Source organism: Anneissia japonica, unplaced genomic scaffold (genome assembly GCF_011630105.1).
Source record: "Anneissia japonica isolate Jap-2015-1 unplaced genomic scaffold, ASM1163010v1 scaffold287791_len150076_cov109, whole genome shotgun sequence".
Lineage (NCBI taxonomy): Eukaryota > Metazoa > Echinodermata > Crinoidea > Comatulida > Comatulidae > Anneissia > Anneissia japonica.
In genome coordinates this window covers 92,539-103,767 of record NW_022734805.1, presented here as the reverse complement: position 1 = coordinate 103,767, position 11,229 = coordinate 92,539, and positions in this window count along the sequence as shown.

Genomic DNA, 11,229 nt, shown 5'->3' with positions numbered 1-11,229 from the left:
GCTTGTATAGTGCATTTATCAAATAAAATGTACACAGATGTTTCTATATTTAATTATCAGTCAACAAGAAAATTAACACTAAAAGATTTAATACACTACAAAAGTTATTATCCAGAGAAGCAGATTGACAACTGATGCAATTGTATGATCTAATTCAAGTCATTCTTTGTGAAAACTTATTAAAAATAAACTTACAAAATACTCATAATATACATATTACCATGGATTTTCATAAATTCAATAAAATTATTATACAGGAAATAGGTATTTAATTAAAAAAATTATTAATAAAATAAAATACAGTAAACTAATAATATAAAAGGAAAATACAATAATATTTAAACAATATTAATTAATGCTTTTCTAATAATATAACCTTTGTGTAATGATAAATAGAAATAAACTTGATATGCAAGAATTAAAATTGAATAATGCTATACAGCCAATTATAGAAATATAAATTTAAGGATGTTTATATTATATATGGATAAACAAACGTAAACATATACTATATAAAAACTTTTTGATAAATGTTTTTGCTTGTTGCTAACACTAAGAACATTATCTGTATTATATAATCATTATTTAAATTATCTTTTTAAAAACAGAAATAAATGAGGTATATGAAAAAAGTAGTGGGAAATTAGTGTACCAAAAGAAAGGCCATGCCTACCTCAGGCCCACCATGATTGGGGCTGAGGGGATGAATTTATTTTAGAATAGGCACATAGAAGCCGGAAATGGCATTGTCAAACCTGAAAAAAACTAATCGGCAACCAAAGTTTAGGCCTAAATAAAACAAAAAGATTTGTTTTTAATGAATTTCCAGGAGATTTTGCTGTTAGCGGGAGTGAGGGAAACCATACCGATTTCCTGGAGTTTCTGGGAGAATTGGGACCCCTGGGTGGTCTTTAATTAGAGGGAGAGCTGTATAAGAATATTTCCACTTAAAGACCATTGTTGGGATCGGGGTTGCCACTGTCTTTAGCAGCTTTGCTCTCCAATAATATAGATAATAAAGATACTGTAACAGACATTGGCTAATTAGGGACCACAGAATTAGAGGTGATCTTTAAATAGAGTGCGACCTGTATAAGAACCTGGTTAGACAATAGTACTGGATAACATCAGCATCATCCTAGCAACAGACACCAACACCTTCATAATCATCCCCACTACCAATAGGCCGAAAAAAAAAATCCTGTGCTGCAGTGATAATGATCACAACCATAAAAATAGCATCCATCATAAAAATGAAAATCCCAAATATAAAATAATGTAATCAACACCACCATAACCACCACCATCATAATCATTAAGCAGCTTTTGATTAGGACGACATGCAGTGGAGCGTGAAACCGTACTGCGCATGTGAATACATGGGGAAGTCGTTCGTTGTGTGGATTTGACAATGCGATTTGACGTTGTGTTGACTACGGCAACATGAGTTTTATAAACACGCGCTCGCTCGGGCGCCAGTATAATTGATCATGTGATACGAGGAGGCGCGTCATCCTGTAAATCGAAAGCTTTGATGTTGAGACAGGAAGTGCATAGTACGACGTTCATGGTTGACTGAATTCCCCGTCGCAGCTCCCCGCGTCGCCCATTTCCAAAGCTCACTACTATTATCAGCACCAGTACAAAACCCCAAATCACCTACACCCATCACAGTGTACCTAAATAATTACAATTTTTCATATTATTGTTATTATGTCTTGCATTTTACTGAACAATATACAAATACATGTACATAAATCCCATGTTTTATCATTTGATTTTCTAGGTTTATTAAGACAGTGATAATGGGCCTTTCCTGGGTGTCAATCAAACTGACCAATGAGAAAGGTCCGCTGAATTTTGGTGCTCTGGATTTTGTACACATCTTGATGGTATTGGCTACCTATAAAACTTGATGTGTCGTACGGCAGTTGTAAGACCATCGGCCGATGAATCCAACTCCACTCTCTGTGGATGGCTAGAAGAAGCGATGCCGTCGCCTGTTGATTGTCGTTGGCAGTTTGAACGGATTGTTATTAAAAACAATCCCTTGCGTGCACGTCGTAGCGTTGAGTTCTCCGTAGAATCGCATAAACGGACGATTGTTGGGGGCAGTGAATAACAAGCTCTAAACATGGGTTATAAAGCAAGCATTGCCCTTTCTATATCATTTTACCCTACATCAGTCAGTCATCAAGTGGGTAAAACCACAGCATGGAATGGCAGTAAACTAAGTAAGAGAATATACAACAACCAATGGGGTGTGAAGCCACAGCACAGAATGGCACTATCTTTCGGTAGATTAATTGCTTTTTCCTTGTACTTTCTTAATGCTTGTTTTCTTCTGGAATCAAAGCGGGCGTTTCACTATGGAATTGCATGTCAAAGAAATCAAGAGAATTTGTGCTGCTGAGGCGTCGTTGCTTGCTTTCGTCTCAGAGATTGATCCACATATTTTGGTTACCATCCACCACGTTTAAAAGAACTTGTGCTTCAGGAAATATGTCGGCAAGAATCCTACAAAACATTTGCAAAAAACAAATAAAAATTTCATCAAACACATCTTTTGTACTCTGTACGAAAATAGATGGTTTTGCAGATAGTTTTCAAAAAAACTGCTGTGTATTATATGCCTTATTTTATAATAATAATAATAATAATAAATAATAATAATAACATAATAAAAATAATAATAGCAATAAGTTCAATAACAATAAAACTAATAATAATAATAATAATAATAATAACAATAATAATAAATAATAATAATAAATAATAATAATAATAATAATAATAATGATAAAAATGTTAACAGTACTAAGAATGCATACCTCGCAGCAATTGTGAGATATCGTGCGAACAAGAAATGGGGAGAAATGTAGAATAAAAAGATCTCATACAATCACAAGAGGTGATCCGTTCGTGAAGCGGATCACCAATTATAAGGCTGGGCTTATGACGGTTAAGGGAAGTGAGATCGAAGTGAGCACATCATGAATAGACAGGGGAACAGGAAGGTTATGTAGTCAAGGTGCAGGGTGAGACTTTGGCGAGAGAAAAAAACCGACTTCTTGTGGTAGAGTAATTGGAGAATGATTAAGGGAAAGTTTTGATTTCTTAATGCTAAGAAAAACACTTTCCTGGATTCTGAGCGGTCTGTTAATGACTGATATTCTTCAAAATTTTTTAAATCACTTGTATCACACAATTGTTTTATACGTGTTTCTAAATTTTCGAGTAATGCCAATAGGATTGTCATAGGTGAAGCACAAAGATATACTTCTTTAATATGCTTCGCTATGTGTAAAATTTAAGGTTTGAGGGTTCTTTTGAAAAATAAGGAGGTGGGGAGGGGGCCTGGGCTGCGTACTCTCCGTACTGGACAGGATTAGTTGCTGAGCAACCGTTTTTAAAATTTGATGTGTGTTAAAACAATAAACAGAAGTGCAGGCCCGTACGCAGGATTTTTATTAGGTGGGAGAATTTTTATTAGGTGGGACAATTTGTAGAGTGGACCAAAATGGCTGGGATCGCATAGGGCACCGTTCCGCAACCTATGAGTCGTGACCCAATGTTTGGGTCGCAGAAACATTTAGATGGGTCGCATAATCTCTTCAGATCGTGAAAACTATACTTAATACGAACAAGGACAAACAAAATCAAATTACAGTAAACGAAAGTGCAGTTTACTTTTGTAATTCATTTGTTATAGTTTCATTTGTTATTTTGTTATTTTAGTATTCATATAGCGCCTATTCCGTTAACTTACAAAGCGCTTTGTATTATGTTAAATATATACTATCAAAACATTTGTACTTCAGTTATAACAACTTGAAAGTGTTTGGTTTTCAGCTGAAAATCATAACAACAAAATTTTTTCTCTTCAATTTAATGTGTCTCTGTCTTCGCATAGGCCTAACCCATATTTCTGGCTACAAATCTATGAATTGGTGTAGGTCTATAGTGAAATGTCTGTAAATCATTCATTTTTAAAAATATTATTGGAACATTTTATAACTTGCATGCTTTATTAAATGAGTAATTCATAGCTATATTTTCATTTTTATAGCTCTTAAATTGATTGTGTGTGATCTTTTTAGTAGGCCTATCTTTTAATCGATTGGAAAAAGAATCAAGTAGGTTCTTCTGATACCCTCGCGCGTATAAAACGACAGATGTAGTATATCGACTTAATTCACTCACACTAAAAAATAATAAAACCGTATTCAATCATTTCACCATGAAATTCAGGTGAGAAATTTAGCTTCCGGTTTGATGGTTCGCGTCTGAGTGCTTGATATATAATTTGGGTCGTGGGCTAAAAAGGTTGCAGAATGGGGGAGGGGGGACCAGGGCACTGGCCGGTCCAAACTAGGAGAAGGCCTCTACTGGAATCAACTATATTTCGGTATCTTTTATTCAACAAATATAAATATATACATAAAACAGTTTATGGCAGTAAAAACTGAATTTCAAGTGGTCCACTGATTATATTTAGATAATATAATATCATGCAGACTCCAACAAAGGCTAAGAGAAGCTATGATTCAATATTTCGTTTTTTATTCCTGATGATTTCCGAATAAAGAACAAAATATTGAATCATGTCTTCTCTTAGTCCTTTTGAAGTTTGCGTGATATTATATTACATAAAAACTGAACTACAAACTAAGTTGTTAAATAACATCTAAATTATTAAAATACACAGACGGAGCCAATTCGCGCTCAGACATTGTTGATAATTTGATCATATTAATCGTTTATGAAGATGCATATCAGTGATCCAGGAATTTAAAATGGAGGGGGCCTAGCAGTGGTGTAGCTACTGGCAGAGCAGCCAGTGCAAAAAGCACTGGGGCCCAGGGCTATTAGGGGCCCATTCATAATTAGACCTAAAATAATAATTTAAAATAATTTCCAACTTAATTTTGAATAAAAAAAAATAAGCTAACGGACCCCTCAATAATATTCAAGTAATTATCGAGTGTTAATTTCAATCCAAGGGTGTACTGAATGGGCCCAGTCGGTCCGACCACCTATTTGTTTTTTAAATTATAAAAAATGGGGAAAAAAGAAAATTATATTCATTATATTTCAAGTCTGAGAGTGCAATTTCCGGCCATCTAGAGGTGCTATAGTTATAAATGGTGAGGCTGAGGTCATCTTCTTCCTCCTTTTAAAATCCCTCCCTGGCCTCTTTATTTCAAATTTCATGATCCGACACTGCAATATTTAATTTTACGCGTCACCAATTTTCTTCAGTAGTTGAGACTGAATATGCCACTCTTAAAATAGTTACAATCCGATTATCATCAGTAGGAATATTTATTACTGACACAGGCCTTTAATAATTACAAGAGGGTAGACTAAGCAAATCTTACGACTAATTTTCTGAGAAATTTAGGGCCCGACAATTAATTTTGCACTGGGGCCCTTTCACATCTAGCTACGCCGCTGGGGTCTAGAGTGGGAAACTCTCAAATGGAGGGTGTATACCACCTCAGCCCCAGCATACTTGGAGATGATGTAAGAAAATGCACCTCTATATGTCCAGAAATGGCATTTTCCAACTCCCATTTGAATATAGTCCATTTTTTTCTTCAATTTTTTATTATAATTTTTTTTTAAATTAGGGGGGCATGGGCCAAGCTGCTCCCATTGAATCCATTACTGAATATGAATGGTTTAGAAAGGAAACATTACTCAGTGTTTTTATTTTCTAACGGTACTGTAGCATTTCAAAACATTCGATAGGCCTAAGGATATATATTAGAAACTTTGGCACAGTGAATCAATGTAACGAAATGTCATTGCTGTACTTACAACTGCAGATTAACAATAATTAATATTAAAATTATTAAATATTAAAAAATAAGATTAAAATCCCCATTCCCGGCAAAATTTCACTAAAAAAGAACTTTTTAAAGAAAAAATGCATATATGCATTACTCTATTTATTGGGAATGGGGATTTAAAGTAAACAAAATCAAGGGGTCGAGTTTCAGTTTCAGTTTTATTGTTTCACACAATGAATAAATGAACAAGATAAAAGAACGTATTATAATAATTCAATGGTTTTGATTCATTAACTTAAGATAACAATAATAAGATAAAATTTCATAGTATGGATAAAAATATAAATTTTTAAGTACTGTAGTAGATACAGTGAATATTCATTGTGACAAGATGAGAAGATAAGATTCATTGGTTCTCTCTTTTATAACAAAGGAACACTCTCGCGCAGGAGAGGTTCGACCCGTACAACAGTTACAAAACAAAAACTGACAATATATAAAAATTAATTATTAAAAAGTGTGTGGAGGAAATAATAAGCCAGGAAGGCTTTAAGTCTGATCCTCCAAATAAACATATACTGAATTAGAATAGCTAGCGATAAAAAAAAGTAATAAGGAAACAAACAGGAAAAAGTAAGTAGAGTAATAATCAGGAAGAAAAGAATAAAATGAAATGAGATGAAGAGGATTGTATTTTTAATATTTTTCCACGATTTAATAGAGGAAAATGAATAACTAAGATGCATACTTATCTATTAGGGATTGTTTATATTTTCTTTTAAAAGATTTTAAGGTGTGTGTTAATTTAAGTTTAAAAGGTAAATTGTTCCATATGTATGGCCCATTATAAATAAAAGATGTCCTCCTTAGTAAAGTAGTGTGGCTTTCATAAATAAAATTTTTGATGGTTGAAGACCTGGTATCATATGAATGGTATTGGCAGAAGTTAGTGAAAAATGCATGAAAATGAGAGGGGAGTTGATTGTTATTTAATCGAAACATTAACAAGGCTGTTTGAAGCTTGTTAAGATCAAAGATATTCAAAGTATTAAGGGAATAAAATAAATGTTTGGAGTGAGACCTGGTGAGTGCCCCTGCGCATATTCTGAGCGCTTTCTTTTGTAGTCGAAATAAGCAATGAATTTTAGTCGTTTCAGAACTTGCCCAGGGGCACAATTGTGAAAATTTACCAGTGGTTGTAGCCCAGGCAATGTTGCAATAATTAATATAAAAGGTAAAATAAGTGTATTATATAACGAAAATAAGATATTGGAGGGAAGAGTATATTTTAATTTAGATAAAAGTCAAACGATTCTAGAAACTATTTTTGTGACATTGGCAATATGACATTTCCAACCGAATTCACAATCAATTATGACTCCCAGAAATTTTGCGCTGGAAACTCTTTTAATTGGATGACCATCAATAAGGATATCATTTGGCAATTCTTTGTTGCATTTCTTACTATGATTGAAATAAATTAAATTAGTTTTGGATATATTAATAGATAATTTATCGAGTTTGAACCATAAAGATACATTTTTTAATTCGTTATTAATTGTGGTTATAAGGGTATGGTTATTTTCATTGGAATAGAATATATTGGTATCATCTGCAAACAAAATAAAATGTAGCAATTTTGAGACATTTGGGAGATCATTAACATAAATTAAAAAAAGCAGAGACCTAAAATAGGTTATTATAGGTAATAAGTTAGAATCAAATGAATTAATAGAGGTAAATTGTTGTCTATCTATAAGATAATCTCTTATTAGTTGTAATGGAAGGCCTCTGACACCATAATTAGATAATTTTTAGAGTAAAATATCATGATCTATGGTGTCAAAGAAACAATATATATTTTTTAAAATATATATAATTTTTGCAATTTTTTGAGAATTTGGAAACTTACCAGACTTAAATGAAATGTTAAGAATGTGACACAATGGTTTACAATACATATAAATGGAGAAACTCTTTTAATAACATCTGGATGAATATCATCAGCGCCTGGACTTTTGTTAGTTTTGAATAAGTCAGTAATGTCAATAATGTCTTTCTCCGACACTAATGTAATGAAATAAGGAATGAATATTAGGTGAGTTAAGAAATGCTGAATAATTAATGTATGACATATTAATTGATTGAGAAAGTTTATGGCCAATTTCTGAAAAGTATTTATTAAATTCATTAATAATTTTAGACTGGTCTGTGATTTTCATATTATTTTTAATAAAGTAATGTGGTAACTTGGATTTGGTATTTCTGCCGAGCACGGAATTAATTGTTTGCAAAGTTGCCTTAATATTATTTCTGTGAATATCGAATTGTTTTTTGAAGTAATTTCTGGAAGATAAGCGGATTATGTTAGTTTATTTCTGAAATTAGTGTACCTTTTTTTATCGATCTCTTTACCAGATTTCATATACTTCTTATATAATCGATTTCTAGTATTAATAGAATGAATAATCCCATTGGTTAACCTTGGTTTATTTTGTTTGTGAATACTAGTTCTTTTCTTGCGGAGTTTTACATGCTTATTAAATATTCATAAATTTTGTACAAAATAAGTAATACATTCCATCAGTATTGTTTGAAGCATTAAGGATTTCAGACCAGTCAGTAACCATAAGTTCAGATGATAAAGAATAAATAGTAGTGTCATTGATTATTCTGCTATATGTATATTTAGATCTACTTGATAAACGGTTTAACTGAATTGCAAGAAATATAAAATATCGGTAAATGATCAGTTATGTCACAGTAGAGTATACCAGATTTGAATTTATGAACAGGTGAGTTACAATATATATATAGGCCAGCCGTCTCGAAAGACGATGCTATACGCCATGAACGATGGCGTGTGCCTGGGCAGTGAATTTGGAGATCCTGGGTTGCCCATGCGTCAGAATCCCCCTCTATTTCCATCACTGGTGGGGTCCAAAGGAGTGCAAGGGTGCACTACGTTTGCCATAGGCGAGCGTGCCGTTCGAACCAGCGCCGAATGTTATGGCTATAGGTAGCGGCGCCTCCCTTAACCGCTCGGCCATTCAACTCGCCGAGTTACAATATATATGATCAATTAAAGAGGCAGAGGTTTTAGTTATGTGAGTGGGTCTATCTATAATGGGAAGCAAATTTGATGAAAATAAGGTACTAAGATAACCAGATATTAGTTTGTGAGAGTTGGCTTTTAAGAGATCAATATTGATATCCCCACATGTATAAAAAGTCGCCTTTTTTTCTTTGTTGACCTCTTCCAACAATAAAGAGATAGATTCATGAAATGATTTAACACACTTTTCTGGTGGTCTATAAATAACTACTGTAATAACTAATAAAATGATATTATTGGTTTGCCAAAATTTCAATACAGAGGGTTTCACAAACATCATTAATAATATTATACAGAGATCAGGTCTACACTTATAATTGATACTTTCTGCTATGTAAAGTGCAATACCACCACCTTTCTTGTTTGGCGTATCATAATGAATGAGTTTGTAACCTGGAATATTATTATACAATGTATAGAGAGTATAGGCATTAAACCAAGTTTCAGTGAAGCCTAAGATGGTAAAGTTATGATTTAGAGTCTGGAGATAATCAAATATTTCTGTAGAATTTTTAGTAAGACTGCGAGCATTAAAGTGAATAAAACTAAAATTTGTGTCAATGTCTTGCACCAAGTCATTAAAACTACCAGTAAGGTGATACCCACAATTGGATGGGATATTGTAGTCTAAATCAAAAGGGTTAATACTCAGCTGATTTAATTTATCAAAATTGACAGATTGATTTTTAAAGTTATAATTAATTTCATGTAAAAATTCCTCATCATCTAGAATATGGTTAAATGCAAATAAGGAAGCATTACATGGTACACAATACAACTCAGGGCACACAAAAGTACATTGGATATGTGCATAACGTTTACATATAAGACATCTATTTAAGGATTGTGTATGGTTAGTTTGTACAGATCTGTTGCATACAATACAAGTCATGGTGATGTTAATTTAGATTAAATGCAGCATAGACACTATATACAATACACCACTCATGTACAGTACATATACATGCATTATATAACTTGGTACATTAAAAATGATTCTGAGAGATAAAATATAAGAATAGCAACAATGTTGGGTAAACAATGTTAACTATATACAGTAATTCAGTGTGCCTGTTTACATTAGGTGGGGTATGCATTGTTATTGTTTTAAGTATCTTTAGAATAGAGATCTTAATATCCTCATTAAATGTAATATTTGAAGCAATAAATAATGTAAGTAAAAATACATAAATATTAATGAATTCTTAACGAACATAAAAACATTTCTGACAAAGTAAAATTATTTTTCCTAAGATTGAACAGCATTCAAGTCAGCCAATTATTACAGTGGTGGTGGCTGAAATGGGAATGGAATGCGGTGCAATATCATTTCATTTATGAACATCGAAAGTTCTTAAAATTACTGTCTGTACATTTGTAACATATTATAGCAGGTACACTGTATGGAATATATGCAAATTCAACATTGTCCATGTTGCATATTTTCCCAAGATGCTTATCTCTCAGTGTTTTCCTTTCGGCCCTAACTTTGCTAGAAACGTCATCACTAATGAATATGTTGTTACTTCCCTTATTAAATGGATTATTTTTCAGCTTCTTTGGTGCAAGGCGGAGAATGGTAAGCATATCTTATAGCGCAGCAGTTTACAGTAGATTGGTCAAGGTCTTTGAAGTTGAGATATTGATATTCTCTTTCACACACCCTCTTTTGTTATTAACCACCACCCCTCCCCCTTCCAATAATACCGAATAGTAACTATGAAATGACTGGGTATGTATAACTGATAAAAATTGCAGCACATAAAAGCAGCCATAAGGAATGTACAGTAGTTGAATTCGAGATATTAATATTATCTTTGACACACCCTCTCACACCCTCTTTTGGTATTACCAACCCCACCTCCCCACCACCACCAAATACACAAATTAAAAAAACTGACTGAAAGAAATGTTTATAAACATCAGTTCATAAACTTTATTCAACTCACTGGCCATATATTTCAAACATAACTTTGTTTTTCAAGTTAACGTCTTGAGGTCTCTCTCCAGAATAATAATATTCTGGCTCATCACTATTTATTTACTACCATACTGACCAAGACAGTACACAACTTGGAGCTTACACTCATCTGATTAATTCTGAGGCTTATCACCGACAGGTAGAGGGCATGCCAAATCTGCACTGTGGTCCTGAGCACAGTACTGTCTTGCAGACCTATAAAGATACCAGCTGCAATCTAATGAAAGGTCAGGTGGTGTCAAAAGCTCAAGGAGCTCAAGGGGTGGCCATACCCCATTCTGTTTTAAAATTACTTTAACTTGAACAGGACTGTCTGCATAATCTCGACAGTATGCAAT